Source organism: Thalassophryne amazonica, chromosome 19 (assembly GCF_902500255.1).
Source record: "Thalassophryne amazonica chromosome 19, fThaAma1.1, whole genome shotgun sequence".
Lineage (NCBI taxonomy): Eukaryota > Metazoa > Chordata > Actinopteri > Batrachoidiformes > Batrachoididae > Thalassophryne > Thalassophryne amazonica.
The window spans coordinates 792,761-812,255 of NC_047121.1; the positions used below are offsets into that span (position 1 = coordinate 792,761).

Genomic DNA, 19,495 nt, shown 5'->3' on the forward strand with positions numbered 1-19,495 from the left:
TCACCAAAAGTCCTAAAAAGAGGTTTTCACACTAGACTCAAAAGAAAACAGCTCACTGAAGGAATACTCTTGATCTAATAATTATTGCAAAGGTTTTCTGGTTGAAATTAACCCAGTATTACCTTTTTCACCTTCATGTCAGATAAATCCAAATCTAACCATGGAACAAGAGTGACCCCTGTGGGATGATTTGGGAAGGACAGGATTGATTTCCTGCAAGACTCAAAAGCCTAACCACATTTTAAAATGGAAATTTCATTGTATGGTTGTAACAAAAGAACAAAACAAAAAGAGAAAAGGAAACGTCACTCTTTTCTATTTATGCATGAAAGTATTATATTTAATGTGTTATACTCTGTTCATTGGGGAATGTTTACTTAGTGTGTTCTTGTATATATATGTGTGTGTGTGGTATATAATTCCAGGTAAACCAGTTACAAGATTTATTCTACAGGACTTGGTTTGGTTTCAAAGCGGAATGTTGGAGCCACGCTGATTTATATATAAAACTAGACAAAGGAAACTCCAGAAACTACATTACCCAGAATTCTTGGGGGTGGAGCTTGTTAAACCTTTAAAAGAGCTCGCGCCCTGAAATTCGCTCTCTTATGTTCTTCTCTTTACTTTCTTTTGCTCTCGCTCTTCTCCTCTCTACTTTTCTTTTCCTTGAGTCTAAAGACGCGCCTAGCCGTCAGTAATAAATTTATGACTCTTTGTTTAAAGCCACGTGCTACTTAAGACTCATTCTTGTTTGGCGCACTGACAAGAATTTACTTTATTTTCCCGACAGATAACTTTTGCAACCTTTGTCAAGTTAAACCGCGCCGGCGCATTTAACTTCCTTTTTCGAATTTTCAAATTAAAACCTTTTTCTTCTTCAAACTCCAAATTCCTTTCATGAACATTTTTCTTCTAAAGTCAGCTATTTTTGCATTGAATTCTGATTGGACCAAGCTTCCAAAAGACGACGACGAAAGACAATTTTTTGATTTTTGATAGAGAATAAAGATGCTCAAACCTTTATTCTGACAAGCCATACTCCAGAGTGCTGCAGAGAAAAACATCCAGGTCAGCTGAGACGTTCATCAGCGACTTGAACTGCCGCCGCAAAATCACAGCACAATAACAGAAATCATCCCCGCCACTGACAAGACCGAGCAGGTCGGACCGGCAGAGCCTCTTTGTCAAGGTCCCTGACGAAGCTTTGTGGCGGTCAGAGCGTCGACTGAACCAGACGATTCCAGCATCGGACCTCACGGGGACCTGCTGCACTGCGCAAAGTAAGACTGGGCTATGTTGTCAGATAAACAGAGTGGCTTTATTTAACTCTGTTCAAAATCATTAATCTTCTCTCAGGTTAATAATACCAAAGTAAATTTCCTGTTAAATTAGGACGAATCTTACTTCTAAAACTCCCGCTACGAAACCAAATTGTCTGAACATCATATAATCATTGCTCATTGAATGTCATCATCATTAAATTGATCACTATGATATGTGCTATTATTTAACTCCTGCCAGAGTTAAATAAATAACGTCTGAAGTTGTCTGTGATTTTTGTATGGTTTTACAGAGGGTGTCGGATCTGACCTGCGGAGCTTATCCTTTAGAAATTGAGACTGATTAATTAAATTGAGACTAATCAATTAATGAATGCTTAAACTAAAAGTACCTATACTTTGAACTAGGTGGTGCCCCGAGAAAATTATCCACAAGAGATCATTTTCAATATTACAAAACATTATTATATTCATCCTGTGGCCTTTTTTCCTACAATTGTTTTTGAATGTCCCTGATTATTATCTTCAGAAATTAGTTGCTGTGTACCACTGAGCTCAGTGTTTTATTACTGGTTGTGGATATCGCACACATCATTGTATTTTGTATGCTATTGATAATTGGCTGTCCCTCTATGTGGGACAGGTCCAGAGATCGGTTGATGATCACCCAGATTTTCAACAGATCTCTGCAGGGTCAGACTGGGAACAAATTTCAGCCCTGGCATTTTTCCTCTGGACCAGCCCACTATTGGCTCGACGAATCCACCCCCAAACACGCACACCCACCCGTCCATACCGAACCCCCAATGAACAAATACTATACACCTAAACACCATGAACACACACCTAAACACACACTTTCACTGTCATTTCACCTTGATCATAGTACAAAACGCGGACCCGGTGCCATGAGGGGGCGTCCTGATAACATTAAAGGCAATTACATATTTTGACGAAATTAGTGGCGAAAGTTTAAATGACTATATATATATATATATATATATATATATATATATATATATATATATATATATATATATATATATATATATATATATATATATATATATATATATATATATATATATATGAAACATCATGAGGTTTATGTCACAGAAATCCTACTTTACAATCACACTGCAGTCATTGTTAAATTATTTCCTTTTGCATTTATAATAAACATTTGTATTTATTTAGTGTTTGTTTTTCTGGTTGAAATAAGATATAAATAATCTACCAGACTTCAAAAAATATACAAGTTTCCATGTTATTTTATTTGTGTAAAAATAAATGTCTGAGGTTCCTTATGTTAAACAAGAAATTATCTAATCTGAAATAACAGGTGGTTTTAATACAGATGAAAGGTTTCTAAAGAACCATTTATTGATTTATTTACCTATTTTAATTACAAGTGTTCTAAACTTTTTTTTAACAGCAATCAGAAATTTTGAGGTAACAACAACAAAAAAAAACATTTCCAATGATTTTTCTTCAGAAAACTGCTCTATAAATGAGCAGTCCTGTCACACGTTAATGTTTTGTACAGATCAGTGGTTTCTGCACCAATCGGATTGGTCCAATCCATTTTGTACAGATCAGTGGTTTCTGCACCAATCGGATTGGTCCAATCCATTTTGTACAGATCAGTGGTTTCTGCCACGAGTCTTCCGTGTTTTGGCCCGACCCGTCGTTCCTATTGGACAATGCGAAGGTACGTCACAGCTCAGAGTGTCAAAAGTTGGCGCATCTCATCTCGACAGAACACTGGCTCTGTGTGGAATGCAGGAGATCACTTGACCGAGCGTCTATACATTCAAATAATAATTTTAAAAAATACTGTCATCACTCTTTACTCTTAGTCAGTCTCTTACAACGGTGCAGCGTAAATACACAAGCTTTCCAGGAGCGCATGTCTCCTCCGGTGCGCACTTTTGTGATTTTTTTTTTTTTTTCTGGCGCCGGGTCTGACAAAATGGAAGCAAAAGCACACAAGTGGAAAAAAAAGTTTTTGTGTCTCCAAAGTGTGTGTGTGAGTGAGAGAGAGAGAGAGAGAGAGAGAGAGAGAGAGAGAGAGAGAGAGAGAGAGAGAGAGAGAGAGAGAGAGGTAATGTGTAACCACTGCTAGGATTCACACAGCAGCAAATTAAGGAGCTGAAGTCCGTAGCTGTTGCATTTAAAGATTAACAAAAGTAAAGCGCAGTTAATTAAGATAAAAGAAATGATTCCAACCTTGTATCAGAAGAAGAGCGAAGTCCAGGCGCCGAGGACTCAATCCATTCACAGGGGCGGGAGCAGCCGCCTGCTCTTCCTGCAATCTGATTGGCCACCCTGTATGCTTCTCCATTGTCATTGGCTGTTGGTCATGTCAATCATTGTGCTCGATGTAAGTCTCCGTTGTGTGATCAAACGGAAACAAAACTGAAACCTAGAATAAGACTGCGCCGTGTATGAAACACTACAGAACTTTTATTTTGACACAAATTCAGGAAGTGGCTCTGCAGCTGCGCCGATTAAATGCTGTAGCTTCACCGATCACGGACTTTTCTCGTGTTGACAGCAGCGCGCGGTTCGAGAACACTGTATATTCCCATAATCTCTATAAATATGGTACGGCCGGGCCACGCACGCCTAAACGTGCAGCGGCCCACTGGGCAAATGCCCAAAATCACAGATTACCAGTCCGAGCCTGGATCTCTGGAGCTCTGCGAGGTCTCCTCGTCCTTGAAATGCTCCATTATTATCCTAGTCCCAAAGAAACCCTCCTAAGCAGGACTAAACGACGACAGACCCCTCACCCTGAAATCTGTACTCATAAAGTATTTTGAACGGCTGGTGCTGTGCCACCTTAAGGACATCACGGGGCCCCTGCTGGACCCCCTGCAGTTTGCCTACCAAGCAAACAGGTCAGTTGAGGATGCAGTCAAAATGGGATTGCATTACATCCTGCACCACCTGGACTCTGCAGAGACGTATGTGAGGATCCTGTTTGTGGCCTTCAGCTCAGCGTTCAACACCATCATCTCCGGCATTCTCCACCAAAAACTCTCCAACCTCTCTGTGCCATCTCCCACCTGTCAGTGGATCTCCAACTTCCTGATTGACAGGACACAGCCTGTGAGGCTGGGGAGCATCACATCCAGCAGACGGACCATCAATACTGGTGCTGCTCTTCCCACTGCTCTTCTCCATTTATACAAATGACTGCATGTTAGAGAACCCCTCTGTTAAACTCCTGAAGTTTGCGGATGACACCACCATCACTGGACTCATCCAGGATAGTGATGAGGCTTCATATAGACAGGAGGTGGAACAGTTGGTCCTCTGGTGTGGTCAAAACAACTTGGATCTGAACCCACTCAAGACTGTGGAGATGATTATGGACTTCAGGAGAAACCCACTATCAACAACACTGTGTGTACTGTGGACATTTTATGGTTCCTGGGATCCACCATCTCCTGGGATCTGAAGTGGATCACCCACATAGACTCCATCAGGAAAAAGGTACAGCAGAGGATGTGCTTCCTCAGACAGCTCAGGAAGTTCAACCTGTACCTGGAACTGCTCATCATCTTGTACATGTACATCATCCATTCTGTCTTGTGCATCTCCATCTTGGTTTGGTTTCCCTCTGCCTCCAAACATGACAGACACAGACTTCAACCGTCAAGTCTGCAAAAATATTCATCGGAGCCAGCCTGCCCTCCATCCAGGACTTATACCGGTCCATGACCAGGAAGCCAGCTGGTAACATCTCTGCAGACCCCTCCCATCCTGGACAAACCCTGTTTAAACTCCTCCCCTCTGGTCGACGTTACAGAGCTCTGTACGTCAGAACAACCAGACACAGGAGCGGTTTCTTTCCACAGGCTGTGACACTGATGAACAATTTAACCTGACAAAAAACTCAGTCATTCATATAGGTGATCGGATCAACGCTTAAATCCTCCCATAAACAAGTTTTCATTCCAGTAGATTAGGTTGATTTGAAAATAACACTGGTTGTGTTGTGGACTGCCTGTTCCTGCTGCTGCTGCTGCTGCTTCTGTTTCTCTCTCCTCTGCACAGGTGGCGTGCCTCAAGCTGATTAACAGACCTGCTTCTCATCTCATCAGTCCCTGCATATAAACCCCGGCTCTTCACTCCATCGTCGCCAGAAACGTTTGGAGTGAGGAGTCAGGTTGCAGCTCCTCTCACTGCACTCACTTCCTCCAAAATGATCTTTCAGTGGACTCCTCAGGCCAGCTCCACATTCACCTTCCTTAAAAACCGGTTCGCCACTGCATCCATCCTTACTCATAGTGGAAGTGGACGTCTCTGACTCTGGGCTAGGCACGGTCCTGTCCCAGAGATCAGAAAGTGACAACAGAATCCATCCATATGCTTTCTTCTCGCTGCGCCTCGCCCCCGCTGAGAGGATCTATGACGTGGGTAACCAGGAACTCCTGGCAGTTAAGGAGGCACTTGCAGAGTGGAGACACTGGCTGGAGGGAGCCGCAGTTCCGTCCATTGTAGGGACGGACCACTGCAACTTAGAATACAGTCAGGTGTGGAAGACCACCTGTTCTGCCCTGCTAAAGACCAAGACCTGGACGCAGAGCCATGCTGACCGGCACCAGACCCTCGCCCTGAATATCAGCCCGGGCAGGAGGTGTGGCTTTCATCGCGGGACATTCCTCTTCAAACAGACTCTCCCAAGCTGTCACCCAGATACATCGGGCCATTTGTTGTCGACCGGGTGGTCAACCCTTTCACCGTTTGACTACGGCTGCCCCGTTCGCTGCGGATCCACCTGGTCTTTCATGTTTCCCGGCTGAAGCCAGTGCACTTCAGCCCTCTGTGTCCTCCGGCTCCTCTGCCTCCTCCTACCCGGATCATGGACGGTCATCCAGCCTGGACCATAAGGAAGATCCTGGATGTTCGTCGTCGGGGGTGGGGTTTCCAGTATCTGGTGGACTGGGAGGGTTACAGACCTGAAGAACACTCCTGGGTCAAGCGGGGCCTCATCCTGGACCCTTCCCTCAACCGGAACTTCTACCAGGACCATCCACTGGTTGTGTTGTGGACTGCCTGTTCCTGCTGCTGCTGCTGCTGCTTCTGTTTCTCTCTCCTCTGCACAGGTGGCGTGCCTCAAGCTGATTGACACACCTGCTTCTCATCTCATCAGTCCCTGCATATAAACTCCGGCTCTTCACTCCATCGTCACCAGAAACTCAGCATATCTTTCATGGTAACTGGCCTCTTTTGTGCATTCCTATACTGTGATTTTTCTGAGCTCCCATGCTCTCGAGATTGTGCAATTTTTCCTGCAGTTTGTTTGAGTTTCCAAGCTCAGCATTTTTGTTTGTCGTTTTCTAGCTTCAGCTTGTTTCAACACTCTGGACTCAGCCAAGATATAGACTGTCTCTTAATCTGGCTGTGAATTTGAACTGCTTCTGGAACTGACTCGGTTCGTGTGCACAGCAATCCACTCATCTGTGTATCTTCTCCAGATTCTACGTCGACAGTGTGCAGGCGGCCACCTAGCTCCCGGATTGCATCATCCACTCAGTGCTTGGGTTACAACGCTGGACTGTGGTTCCCTTGTTCCACCGCTGTGCTGGCCCTGTCTGCATTCTGCAAGGCTGCCTACTCATCCTCCACACACATTCATTGTAAATAAACCGGTGTTCTGATTCACTCCATTCTCATTTCTGCTTCCAGCATTTGGGTTCTCCATTGCACTCCGGCCCAAACCGTAATGGGTTGTATATTAAAATACGACCTTGTCTCATTTGAAAAGTTCGACACATTTAATCAATCAATCAATCAATCAATTTTTTTATATAGCGCCAAATCACAACAAACAGTTGCCCCAAGGCGCTTTATATTGTAAGGCAAGGCCATACAATAATTATATAAAACCCCAACGGTCAAAACGACCCCCTGTGAGCAAGCACTTGGCTACAGTGGGAAGGAAAAACTCCCTTTTAACAGGAAGAAACCTCCAGCAGAACCAGGCTCAGGGAGGGGCTGTCTTCTGCTGGGACTGGTTGGGGCTGAGGGAGAGAACCAGGAAAAAGACATGCTGTGGAGGGGAGCAGAGATCGATCACTAATGATTAAATGCAGAGTGGTGCATACAGAGCAAAAAGAGAAAGAAACAGTGCATCATGGGAACCCCCCAGCAGTCTACGTCTATAGCAGCATAACTAAGGGATGGTTCAGGGTCACCTGATCCAGCCCTAACTATAAGCTTTAGCAAAAAGGAAAGTTTTAAGCCTAATCTTAAAAGTAGAGAGGGTGTCTGTCTCCCTGATCTGAATTGGGAGCTGGTTCCACAGGAGAGGAGCCTGAAAGCTGAAGGCTCTGCCTCCCATTCTACTCTTACAAACCCTAGGAACTACAAGTAAGCCTGCAGTCTGAGAGCGAAGCGCTCTATTGGGGTGATATGGTACTACGAGGTCCCTAAGATAAGATGGGACCTGATTATTCAAAACCTTATAAGTAAGAAGAAGAATTTTAAATTCTATTCTAGAATTAACAGGAAGCCAATGAAGAGAGGCCAATATGGGTGAGATATGCTCTCTCCTTCTAGTCCCCGTCAGTACTCTAGCTGCAGCATTTTGAATTAACTGAAGGTAATAATACTGCCTAAGGGAAGCATGTATAAAGTGAATAAAATTGGTCCTAGCACAGAACCTTGTGGAACTCCATAATTAACTTTAGTCTGTGAAGAAGATTCCCCATTTACATGAACAAATTGTAATCTATTAGACAAATATGATTCAAACCACCGCAGCGCAGTGCCTTTAATACCTATGGCATGCTCTAATCTCTGTAATAAAATTTTATGGTCAACAGTATCAAAAGCAGCACTGAGGTCTAACAGAACAAGCACAGAGATGAGTCCACTGTCCGAGGCCATAAGAAGATCATTTGTAACCTTCACTAATGCTGTTTCTGTACTATGATGAATTCTAAAACCTGACTGAAACTCTTCAAATAGACCATTCCTCTGCAGATGATCAGTTAGCTGTTTTACAACTACCCTTTCAAGAATTTTTGAGAGAAAAGGAAGGTTGGAGATTGGCCTATAATTAGCTAAGATAGCTGGGTCAAGTGATGGCTTTTTAAGTAATGGTTTAATTACTGCCACCTTAAAAGCCTGTGGTACATAGCCAACTAACAAAGATAGATTGATCATATTTAAGATCGAAGCATTAAATAATGGTAGGGCTTCCTTGAGCAGCCTGGTAGGAATGGGGTCTAATAAACATGTTGATGGTTTGGATGAAGTAACTAATGAAAATAACTCAGACAGAACAATTGGAGAGAAAGAGTCTAACCAAATACCGGCATCACTGAAAGCAGCCAAAGATAACGATATGTCTTTGGGATGGTTATGAGTAATTTTTTCTCTAATAGTTAAAATTTTGTTAGCAAAGAAAGTCATGAAGTCATTACTAGTTAAAGTTAATGGAATACTCAGCTCAATAGAGCTCTGACTCTTTGTCAGCCTGGCTACAGTGCTGAAAAGAAACCTGGGGTTGTTCTTATTTTCTTCAATTAGTGATGAGTAGAAAGATGTCCTAGCTTTATGGAGGGCTTTTTTATAGAGCAACAGACTCTTTTTCCAGGCTAAGTGAAGATCTTCTAAATTAGTGAGACGCCATTTCCCCTCCAACTTACGGGTTATCTGCTTTAAGCTACGAGTTTGTGAGTTATACCACGGAGTCAGACACTTCTGATTTAAAGCTCTCTTTTTCAGAGGAGCTACAGCATCCAAAGTTGTCTTCAATGAGGATGTAAAACTATTGACGAGATACTCTATCTCACTTACAGAGTTTAGGTAGCTACTCTGCACTGTGTTGGTATATGGCATTAGAGAACATAAAGAAGGAATCATATCCTTAAACCTAGTTACAGCGCTTTCTGAAAGACTTCTAGTGTAATGAAACTTATTCCCCACTGCTGGGTAGTCCATCAGAGTAAATGTAAATGTTATTAAGAAATGATCAGACAGAAGGGAGTTTTCAGGGAATACTGTTAAGTCTTCTATTTCCATACCATAAGTCAGAACAAGATCTAAGATATGATTAAAGTGGTGGGTGGACTCATTTACTTTTTGAGCAAAGCCAATAGAGTCTAATAACAGATTAAATGCAGTGTTGAGGCTGTCATTCTCAGCATCTGTGTGGATGTTAAAATCGCCCACTATAATGATCTTATCTGAGCTAAGCACTAAGTCAGACAAAAGGTCTGAAAATTCACAGAGAAACTCACAGTAACGACCAGGTGGACGATAGATAATAACAAATAAAACTGGTTTTTGGGACTTCCAATTTGGATGGACAAGACTAAGAGACAAGCTTTCAAATTAATTAAAGCTCTCTCTGGGTTTTTGATTAATTAATAAGCTGGAATGGAAGATTGCTGCTAATCCTCCGCCCCGGCCCGTGCTACGAGCATTCTGACAGTTAGTGTGACTTGGGGGTGTTGACTCATTTAAACTAACATATTCATCCTGCTGTAACCAGGTTTCTGTAAGGCAGAATAAATCAATATGTTGATCAATTATTATATCATTTACCAACAGGGACTTAGAAGAGAGAGACCTAATGTTTAATAGACCACATTTAACTGTTTTAGTCTGTGGTGCAGTTGAAGGTGCTATATTATTTTTTCTTTTTGAATTTTTATGCTTAAATAGATTTTTGCTGGTTATTGGTGGTCTGGGAGCAGGCACCGTCTCTACGGGGATGGGGTAATGAGGGGATGGCAGGGGGAGAGAAGCTGCAGAGAGGTGTGTAAGACTACAACTCTGCTTCCTGGTCCCAACCCTGGATAGTCACGGTTTGGAGGATTTAAGAAAATTGGCCAGATTTCTAGAAATGAGAGCTGCTCCATCCAAAGTGGGATGGATGCCGTCTCTCCTAACAAGACCAGGTTTTCCCCAGAAGCTTTGCCAATTATCTATGAAGCCCACCTCATTTTTTGGACACCACTCAGACAGCCAGCAATTCAAGGAGAACATGCGGCTAAACATGTCACTCCCGGTCCGATTGGGGAGGGGCCCAGAGAAAACTACAGAGTCCGACATTGTTTTTGCAAAGTTACACACCGATTTAATGTTAATTTTAGTGACCTCCGATTGGCGTAACCGAGTGTCATTACTGCCGACATGAATTACAGTCTTACCAAATTTACGCTTAGCCTTAGCCAGCAGTTTCAAATTTCCTTCAATGTCGCCTGCTCTGGCCCCTGGAAGACAATTGACTATGGTTGCTGGTGTCGCTAACTTCACATTTCTCAAAACAGAGTCGCCAATAACCAGAGTTTGATCCTCGGCGGGTGTGTCGTCGAGTGGGGAAAAACGGTTAGAGATGTGAACGGGTTGGCGGTGTACACGAGGCTTCTGTTTAGGGCTACGCTTCCTCCTCACAGTCACCCAGTCGGCCTGCTTTCCCGGCTGCTCGGGATCTGCCAAGGGGGAACTAACGGCGGCTAAGCTACCTTGGTCCGCACCGACTACAGGGGCCTGGCTAGCTGTAGAATTTTCCACGGTGCGGAGCCGAGTCTCCAATTTGCCCAGCCTGGCCTCCAAAGCTACGAATAAGCTACACTTATTACAAGTACCGTTACTGCTAAAGGAGGCCGAGGAATAACTAAACATTTCACACCCAGAGCAGAAAAGTGCGGGAGAGACAGGAGAAGCCGCCATGCTAAATCGGCTAAGAGCTAGTAGCTACGCTAAGCTAGCGGATTCCTAAAAACACGCAAAGTGAATAATGTGTAAATAATTTAGAGGTGATTCAGCAGAAGGAGTGCTTTAGTTAAGGCATGTAAAGATTACACTGGGAAACAAATCGTAATCTAGATAACTAGATCAATCTAACTGCGCAGATTAACCAGCTAACAGATACAGAAAAACACCGCTGTGCTCCGGAACAGGAAGTGATACAATACCGCAGTGAGAGCCAACCACCAGTAGAGGCAAGCAAGTATGACACAAACAGGAGAAATCTGCACAAACAGGAGAAATCTGGAGTGGATCAATCAATCAATGAAAATGGTGCACATGCACGATGTCAGTGTTATATTATATATTATATTATATATTACATTAGACATGCCAATTCATGCAGATTGAGTGTATTATTGACCTGCCTTTCAGTTACTTTACCTGTCTGATGCTCACTGTACTGTGAGCATCAGCAGAGACAGACCGACTTTGTGCGTGTTGTTGGGATTCAACACAGCCTCACATGCACTGGACATAATATAATAATTAATTAATTACAACTAATAATATGTTAGACTCCAACAAGCACGAGAATTTTGTTGAACCATTTACATATTGTAAATTATTCTAAATTATTCTTGATAGTCTGGTTAATCTAGTAAAAAAGTAACAAAGTAAAAAAGTTATCTGGATCTTGTCTTATATGTTTTTTCCTGCATGTTTTTACACATTTTACTTGTGTAGACTGTTTCTCCAGGTACAACTGGAGTTGCGTCAGGAAGGGCATCCGGTGTAAAACTTGTGCCAATTACCAATGCGGATCGGGCTGTATTTGTTGTGGCGACCCCGAACAAAACCAGGAGCAGCCAAACAACAACAAGACTTGTGTAGACTGTAGCTTAACACTTATAACTTTTAATTTATTTTAAATATCAACTTTTTACATGTTGATAGAAGAAGAATACCCCCCCCCCCCCCCCAAAAAAAAAAGAATATTACATGCCATAAATGTTAAAAGCCTGCAAACTAAAAAAGGACAACTTTCAATGTCAGAATTCTTCATGTTGAGAAACTGGCAAAATGCAAAATATTTGTGCCTTTTATGTTAGTTCATGTACCAGCATACAAATATTAACAACATATCAGGACAGTTTTGTTGCAGTTGAAAAGTTGTCTTGGCCCGACTTGCAGAAGTTATAGATTAAAGCCTGCAGAGTGTTTTGTTTGGACACATTTGATGTTAATAAGGTAACAGACTCAGTGTGGCTCTGGACCAACTCTGGTCCAGACAAACTCGGAGAACACGTAATAATAATAATAATAATAATAATAATAATACATATGTTTTATATAGCGCTTTTCATGACACTCAAAGACACTTTACACGTGAAAAACTTGTAGACAGTACAAACACAGTATAAGGATAGGCAGGACAGCGGTAGGGAGAAACAACAGTACAATGAAAGACAACAAAGGGCAACAACAACAACAGATCTAGAGGGAGGAGATAGTGGTGGTTGATGGAACTGGAGAAGCAAGCCTTAGGTGTTATACATGGTCTGGAAAAGGTGGGTCTTAAGATGGGGTTTGAAGGATGGCAGTGAGTCAGACTCTCGGATGGCCAGGGGAAGGGAGTTCCAGAGAGTGGGGGTGGCGATGGAGAAGGCTCTGTCACCCAGAGTGCGGTACTTGGTCTTGATGGTGGGGGTGACGAGGTTGGCATCCGAGGAGCGTAGACAGCGAGGAGGAGAGTGGCGGTGTAGGAGATTGGTGAGGTACGGGGGGCGAGGTTATATAGGGCTTTGTAAGTGATGAGGAGAATCTTGAAATGTATACGCTGTTTTGGGAAGCCAGTGAAGTTGACGGAGGATAGGGGTGATGTCTTCTCTGGAGGGGGAGCGGGTAAGCAGCCGGGCAGCAGAGTTTTGGACATATTGCAGTTTTTGAAGAACATTTGAGGGGATGCCATACAAGATGCTATTGCAGTAGTCGAGTCTGGAGGTGATAAAAGCATGAATTAGTGTTTCAGCAGCTGAGAGCAAAAGGGTGGGTTGAAGGCGTGCTATGTTGCAGAGGTAGAAAAAAGATGTTTTGGTGATGTGGTTTATGTGTGACTTGAATGAGAGTGCAGAGTCCATGTAAATTCCAAGGTTTCTGACAAAGGGGGAGGGGGAAACAAAGTGACCATGGATGGAGAGAGAGAAATTCTGGGAGGTGTGGAGAATGGATTTTGGCCCGAAGATGATGATTTCCATTTTATTGCTGTTGAGTTTGAGGAAGTTTTGGCTCATCCAGGTTTTAATGTCAGTGATGCAGTTGGTGAGGGTGGAAAGGATTGCAGGAGTGATGGATTTGGTGTTTATGTAAAGTTGAGTGTCATCGGCGTAACAGTGGAAGTTGAGTCCATGGCGGCGGATGATGTGGCCAAGTGGGAGCATGTAGAGGATGAAGAGAACAGGGCCAAGAACTGAACCTTGTGGAACTCCATGTAGGACAGGGGCAGTAGAGGATTTTTGGTAGTGGGATCTGTCAGAGAGGTATGAGTTGAACCAGGAGAAGGCGGTGTCAGTGATGCCAATGGATTTCAGAGGGTTGAAGAGAATGGAGTAGTTGACTGTATCAAAGGCAGCGCTGAGGTCAAGGAAAAGGAGGATGGTGAGGGTTCCAGAGTCAGAAGACAGTAAGAGGTCATTTGTTACTTTGAGGAGAGCTGTTTTGGTGCTGTGATGGGTTCTGAAGCCGGATTGGAATGTTTCATATAGGTCGTTGGTGAGGAGGTGTTTATTTAGTTGTGTTGCAACAGCTCTTTCCAATAATTTTGAGAGGAATGTGAGGTTGGAGATGGGTCTGAAATTATTGGGGTCATCAGGGTCGAGGCCAGGTTTTTTAGGAGAGGAGTGATGCCAGCGAGCTTAAGTGGTGAGGGGACCATGCCAGAGGTAAGAGAGGAGTTGATGGTGTCAGTGATAAGTGGAGCGAGGGGGGGTGAGGCAAGCTTTGATGAGATCAGATGGCATGGGATACAGGGGGGAGGTAGATGACTTCATGGTTGAGAGTATTTTGGAAAGGTCTGCTGTAGTTATGGGTGAGAAATGTGAAAGCCGGTGAACGGGGGGGGAGGGGGGTGGAGGCAAATGTGGGTTCTGGGACTGGAGTGGTGGCATTGAAGGATGCAAGCTGAGTGTGGATGGTGTCTATCTTTAAAGTAAAAAATGACATGAGGCGGTCACAGGCGGGTGAAAGTGGATGAAATATTGTGATGAGGTTTGAGTAGTTTGTTTATCATGGAGAACAGGGAGTGTGGGTTGGAGGATCCTGAGTGAATGATGCCGGAGTAATAAGCAGAACGGGCTTTGTTGAGTGCTAATTTGTAGTGCAGCATATGGTCTTTGTAGGCTTGGGCGTGGACTGTGAGGCCGTTTTTTTTTTGTTGTTTTGTTTTTGTTTTTTTGCAAAGTCGTTCTAGTTGTCTGAGTTGTTTTTCGAGATTGTGGAGTTCCGGGGTGAACCAGGAAGCAGAGTGAGTGAAGGTGACTGTTTTGGTCTTCAAAGGTGCCAGTTTATTGAGGGAGGTAGAAAGAATGTTGTTGTAGATATTGACCAGGTCCATGGGGGTTTGATGTGGAGGAGGGGTGAGACTGGAAAGAGTGTTGGCTATACAGGTGGAGAGATTGACAGGGCAGACAGATTTAAGGTTGCGAAAGGTAATTTTGCGGCTTAGTTTTGGTTTGGGGGCAGGAATGTTGATGTCAAATGTGATGGCCAGGTGATCAGATAGGGGGAGGTCCAAGCTGGAGATGTTATGGATGTGTAGGCCAGTGGAACAGACCAGGTCGAGGATATGTCCATGGTTATGGGTTGGGAAGTTGATGTGTTGGGTGAAATTAGAGCAGTTGAGTAGGTCCAGAAGGTCTGTTGCATTTTTGCAATCCAGAGAGTCGATATGGAGGTTGAAGTCACCGAGGAGTAGAACAGTTGATGAAATTGAGAAAAGTGAGGTGATAAAGTCAGAAAGATCTGATAGAAAAGATGGGTTGGGTTTGGGGGGCAGTAAATGATTGCAGTGATGAGTGGTTTAGGTCCAGGTAGTTTGAAGGCCAGATGTTCAAAAGATGGGGCATCAGGGATGGAGAGTGCACGAGGTTGGAGATCTTGATGGAAAATAGCAGCAATACCTCCCCCCTGCCCTCAGTGTGTGGTTTGTCAAAATAGGAATATCCGGTAGGGGTGGTTTGGTTGAGTGAAAATAGTCCTGGGGTTTTTGCCATGTTTCATTAAGTCACAGAAGGTCAAGTTGTTATTATAAGGTGTTATTCATCAGCTGGAACAAACACCCTGCTGGTTATCCACGCGTCCACTTTACTGCATATGATACAGGTTGCTGTTGCCTTCTGAACCAGGCTGGTGCTGCCACGTCTAATTTTTTTGTTGTTTTTTTTTTTTTTTTTTGGCTGGTGGTTCATTCAGTGGAGCAGCATCTTGATCTTTGGCTCTTTTCAGCCTGCGGCCTGTGGAGGGTCACATTTAATTACTGGGTGTATTCAGTTAAAACAATACATGTGGTATGTTCTGTGCTCTGTACATGTACATGTAAAGGAAGAACCCTTTAAACAGGTACACGGGGCCCAACAAGTACTCCGTCAACAATGAGCCCCAAAATATTACCGAATATTGTCCTGATGTACCTTAGCCATCAAATGTATGTCGGTGAATCAACGATAACACATCGGATGAAAGCTGAAGTTGGGGTGTTCCACGACATCATGAAAAGACGTCCCTCCATCTCACCAGGATTTACAGCAACCGACAACATTAATCCACCTCGCTTCTGTCACTGAGGTGGATTTCTCATTATTTTTGGATTCAAGGTGGAAAAAGCATTTAATTTCTGCTTCTCTAGCCAGCAAGCGGCACTCGCCATGTTGTTTACACACTGCTACGATGTGAAAGCTGAGCAGTGATTGGTTCAGATGGATCACATGGGGTTCCGCTTCTCTGTGAAAAATATTTATTCTGGCATTTATATTTTGCTGCTGTGTAGACATTTTAAGTTGAAGTCTATGAAATGCACTTTTGTAAATTTTTAACAAAATTATTGCATAAAGATCATTTAGACCAATTTTACTGGAACAGGCTATAAAGGATTTTTGATCCGATCTCCTAATATTCCTCATGTACAACTTCAATCTGCTTCTCTGTTTCACACATTTTTTCTCTTATTGCACATTTCATTTGCACATTTTTTACTCTGAATTGTTCAGCATTTAGTGTGTATTTATACATGTGGTACAGGGAGAGTGCAGCTCAAACCAAAGTCAAAGTCCTTGTATTTGTGTGGATTCTTGGCAAATAAAAGCTATTCTGATTCTGGTCTGTCCACAGGTTCTGTCACTGGTTTATCTTTATATATATAAAACTATTCTTGGCATAGTTCCTCCTTTTCTCTCTACATGTGTAGAACCCAACGTCAGTATGGTCTTCACTCTCATTCTGTTCTACAGATGGTCCCAAGAATGAGAACAGAACTTGAGGAAAAAAGTTTTTAAATATGCTGCTGCTTCCACATGGAATAACTTACAACTTACAGAAGGTCACCCCCATTAGTCTGGTGTGCTTGAGGTAATCAATTCAAGGCCTGAGGGAGGTTTTGCTGTCTGTTGCCAAAGTGTTTTGTAAAGCATAAGCGATAAGGGTCGACCTTTCTTCTAAGAAGAACCTTGAGGCCACATGTTGTGATTTGGTGCTATGTAGTAAATTGAATCATCTGCTTGAAGCTACAGAACGTAGAGATCAGCACCAGCAGGTCTCCGGGTTGACACGGGCTCACTTCTTCTTCATCTCCTCTGTTACTGCGTCTGTGATACATTGTTAAAGTTCTGAGTGGAACAATGTGCAAGACAGAGGCATACCCCCTTAAATATTCAACTTCACTGACAGCACAGCGCCCTCCTGTGGACATGCAGATAAGAAAGTATAGTAGTTTCCTATCAAAACAGAATTAAAAGAAATTATGACTGTGCATGTGTCCGTTTGTGCAAAAACAGCTTAAAGTCAGAAATCAGTGCTGTCAGTATACATGGGCTGAGGTTGACAGTGTTACCTGGACTTTATGACTCACTGACATTCGTGGTAAAGAATCTTTATAAACTGACTGGAGTTCTTTTTTGTTGGACTCTTTTAGTTTCTATTTGACGAGCATATATGACCACTCCATCTTCGAAGCCTTCAGTAAAGTGGTTCAGAAGCTCATTCCTCAGCTGCCTACACTGGAAAACCTGCTCAACATCTTCATATCTGTGAGTAGACCTTCAGCTCACCTTCTGCACATCTGTCTCTTTTGGACCTGACTGCTTCCATGTGGGTACAGTTTGTAACCGCTCGTACTCCTGCATGGAGAAAACAGACAACATAAGTCACAACAGGCCGGCTGTCTGATATGTGCCATGGTCTGAAGTCACCTCCACAGACTTAGATACCATGTGTGCCAAAGCTCTGCTGCATCCAAACCAAAAACACAAACATAGTCGGTGTTGTCACAGTTACTTTGAAAAAGTAATTCAATTACCAATTACTGATTACCTCAACATGAAAATGATAATCCGTTTTGCCAATACTCACTTTATAGTCAGCCTTTCTTGACTTCAATGAACATAAATACTTATTTTTGTCTGTCAGTCCATTTAAGGCTTTATAAATAAATAATAAAATCTTAAAATCGATTCTAAGATTAACAGAGAGCCAATGCAAAGATGCAAGAATAGGTGTGAGATGAACATGTTTTTTGCTCCCTGTTAAAAAGCATGCAGCAGCATTCTGGACTGTCTGCAATCAATTAAGGGTATTTCGATTTATTCCTAGATAGAGTGAATTGCAGTAGTCGAGACGTAACGAGATAAAAGCATGCATGATGCGCTCAAAATCTGAGAAGGATAAAATCTATTTAATTGTGGCTAAAAGACGAAAATGATAAAAGCTAGATTTAACAACCATGTTTGCCTCCTTGTCAAGTTTAAAATCTGAGTTCATAATGACACCAAGTTTGGTGGCTGTGGGTTTAGTGTGTTGGTTCAAATGGCCCAGGTCAAAAGGAGCTGTAGAACCAACACTGGGCCCAAACACAATCACCTCAGTTTTGGTTTCATTCAAATTAAGACAATTTTGTGCCAACCAAACCTTGATGTCATTAAGGCACTCAAGCAAGGATGTCGGGGGCTGCTGCTATTCTTTCTAATTGGCAAATAAATTTGGGTGTCATCTGCATAAAAATGATAAGAAATGCCATGTCTTTTAAGCACCTGACCAAGAGGAAGAAGGTACAGGGTAAAAAGAACAGGCCCAAGAACAGAACCCTGGGGCACTCCACAGTTCAAAGGGGCAGAGGAGGAGGTGGAGTCCCTCAACCTGACAGTGAACGAGCAGTCTGTCAGGTATGAGCGGAACCAGTCAAGGGCTGTCCCCCTGACACTGACACAGCTTTCAAGAAGAGTTGCATGGTCAACCGTGTCGAAAGCAGCAGTCGTCTAAAAGCACTAATATGGCAGAATCACCAGAATCTGTTATGTGTCGGACGCAGCCCGGAGAACCGACCAGCGTTTGAAGGACCCAGTATGAAATAAGCAGAGCACGGTACAAAGGATAACTAAATTTAATGACATAACAGTGATGTGAAAAAATACAAACAAATAAGTGCGCGGTCTGGCGTGGTGGATTTGCGGTGCGCTCCTAGCAGCACAAAACGGTCCGGAGCCAGAACCAGTTCGGACCCAAGGACCCCGCCGACACCCCCCAGGTGGCCGCGACAAACCGAGTCTGTGAAAGAAGAAATCATTATGTGAGTCCACACTCCACACACAGAGAGACCGCTCAAAGGTGCACAAACAGCAAACACTTCCTGGCTTAATTACTAATCAGCTTCCCACCCTGCAGGCATGGAACACCCTGTTCACAAAACTCCACTGCAGTGGAAGCTGATTAAACGACTACATACAGCTCAATATAATAAGGTGTGAGGGACACCACATTTACTGACTGTATAAATGTTAGTCACAAAATCTAGCGTACCTCAGGAAGTGTGCTGACGAGCGTGAGACCTCACCCCCTCCTCTTTCACAGACCATGCATCAAACCTGGACGTTCTCTGCATCCACTGATGATGAGATGGCTCTCGAGACGACGATCTCACCCGTCTGGTCACAAGGTCGAGTCTCTGGCAAATACACACTGTGTACTCCAGTCTTAAATGCTACCATGTTCCAATCCATGTAGATGCACCACAGCTGCGAGTCCTGACGAGCTGCACATGATCAGCCTCAGGTGATCAGGGTGAGATCCTGGTAACTCAGCCACACAGCCACTCAGTCCCAAATGCGCACCACCTGGAAGGAAAACCAAAAGACAGAAACAGAAGACAAACAAAAGCCAGCCAGGCACGCCAGCCACAACAGAATCTGTGATTTTAAAAGCAGGTCATTTAAAACCTTTAAAAGTGCAGACTC

The 19,495-nt window shown here is 43.3% G+C and overlaps 1 long non-coding RNA gene and 1 pseudogene across 1 annotated transcript; both read left to right on the top strand.

Annotated features, from left to right (window-relative positions):
* LOC117500800 overlaps positions 1-19,495 on the top strand; it is a 203,646-nt pseudogene that overhangs the window by 61,113 nt on the left and 123,038 nt on the right.
* LOC117500801 lies at positions 12,788-14,468 on the top strand. Its single transcript, XR_004557853.1, has 3 exons — positions 12,788-12,858; positions 13,763-13,769; positions 14,458-14,468. It is a non-coding gene; the product is annotated as an uncharacterized LOC117500801 (long non-coding RNA).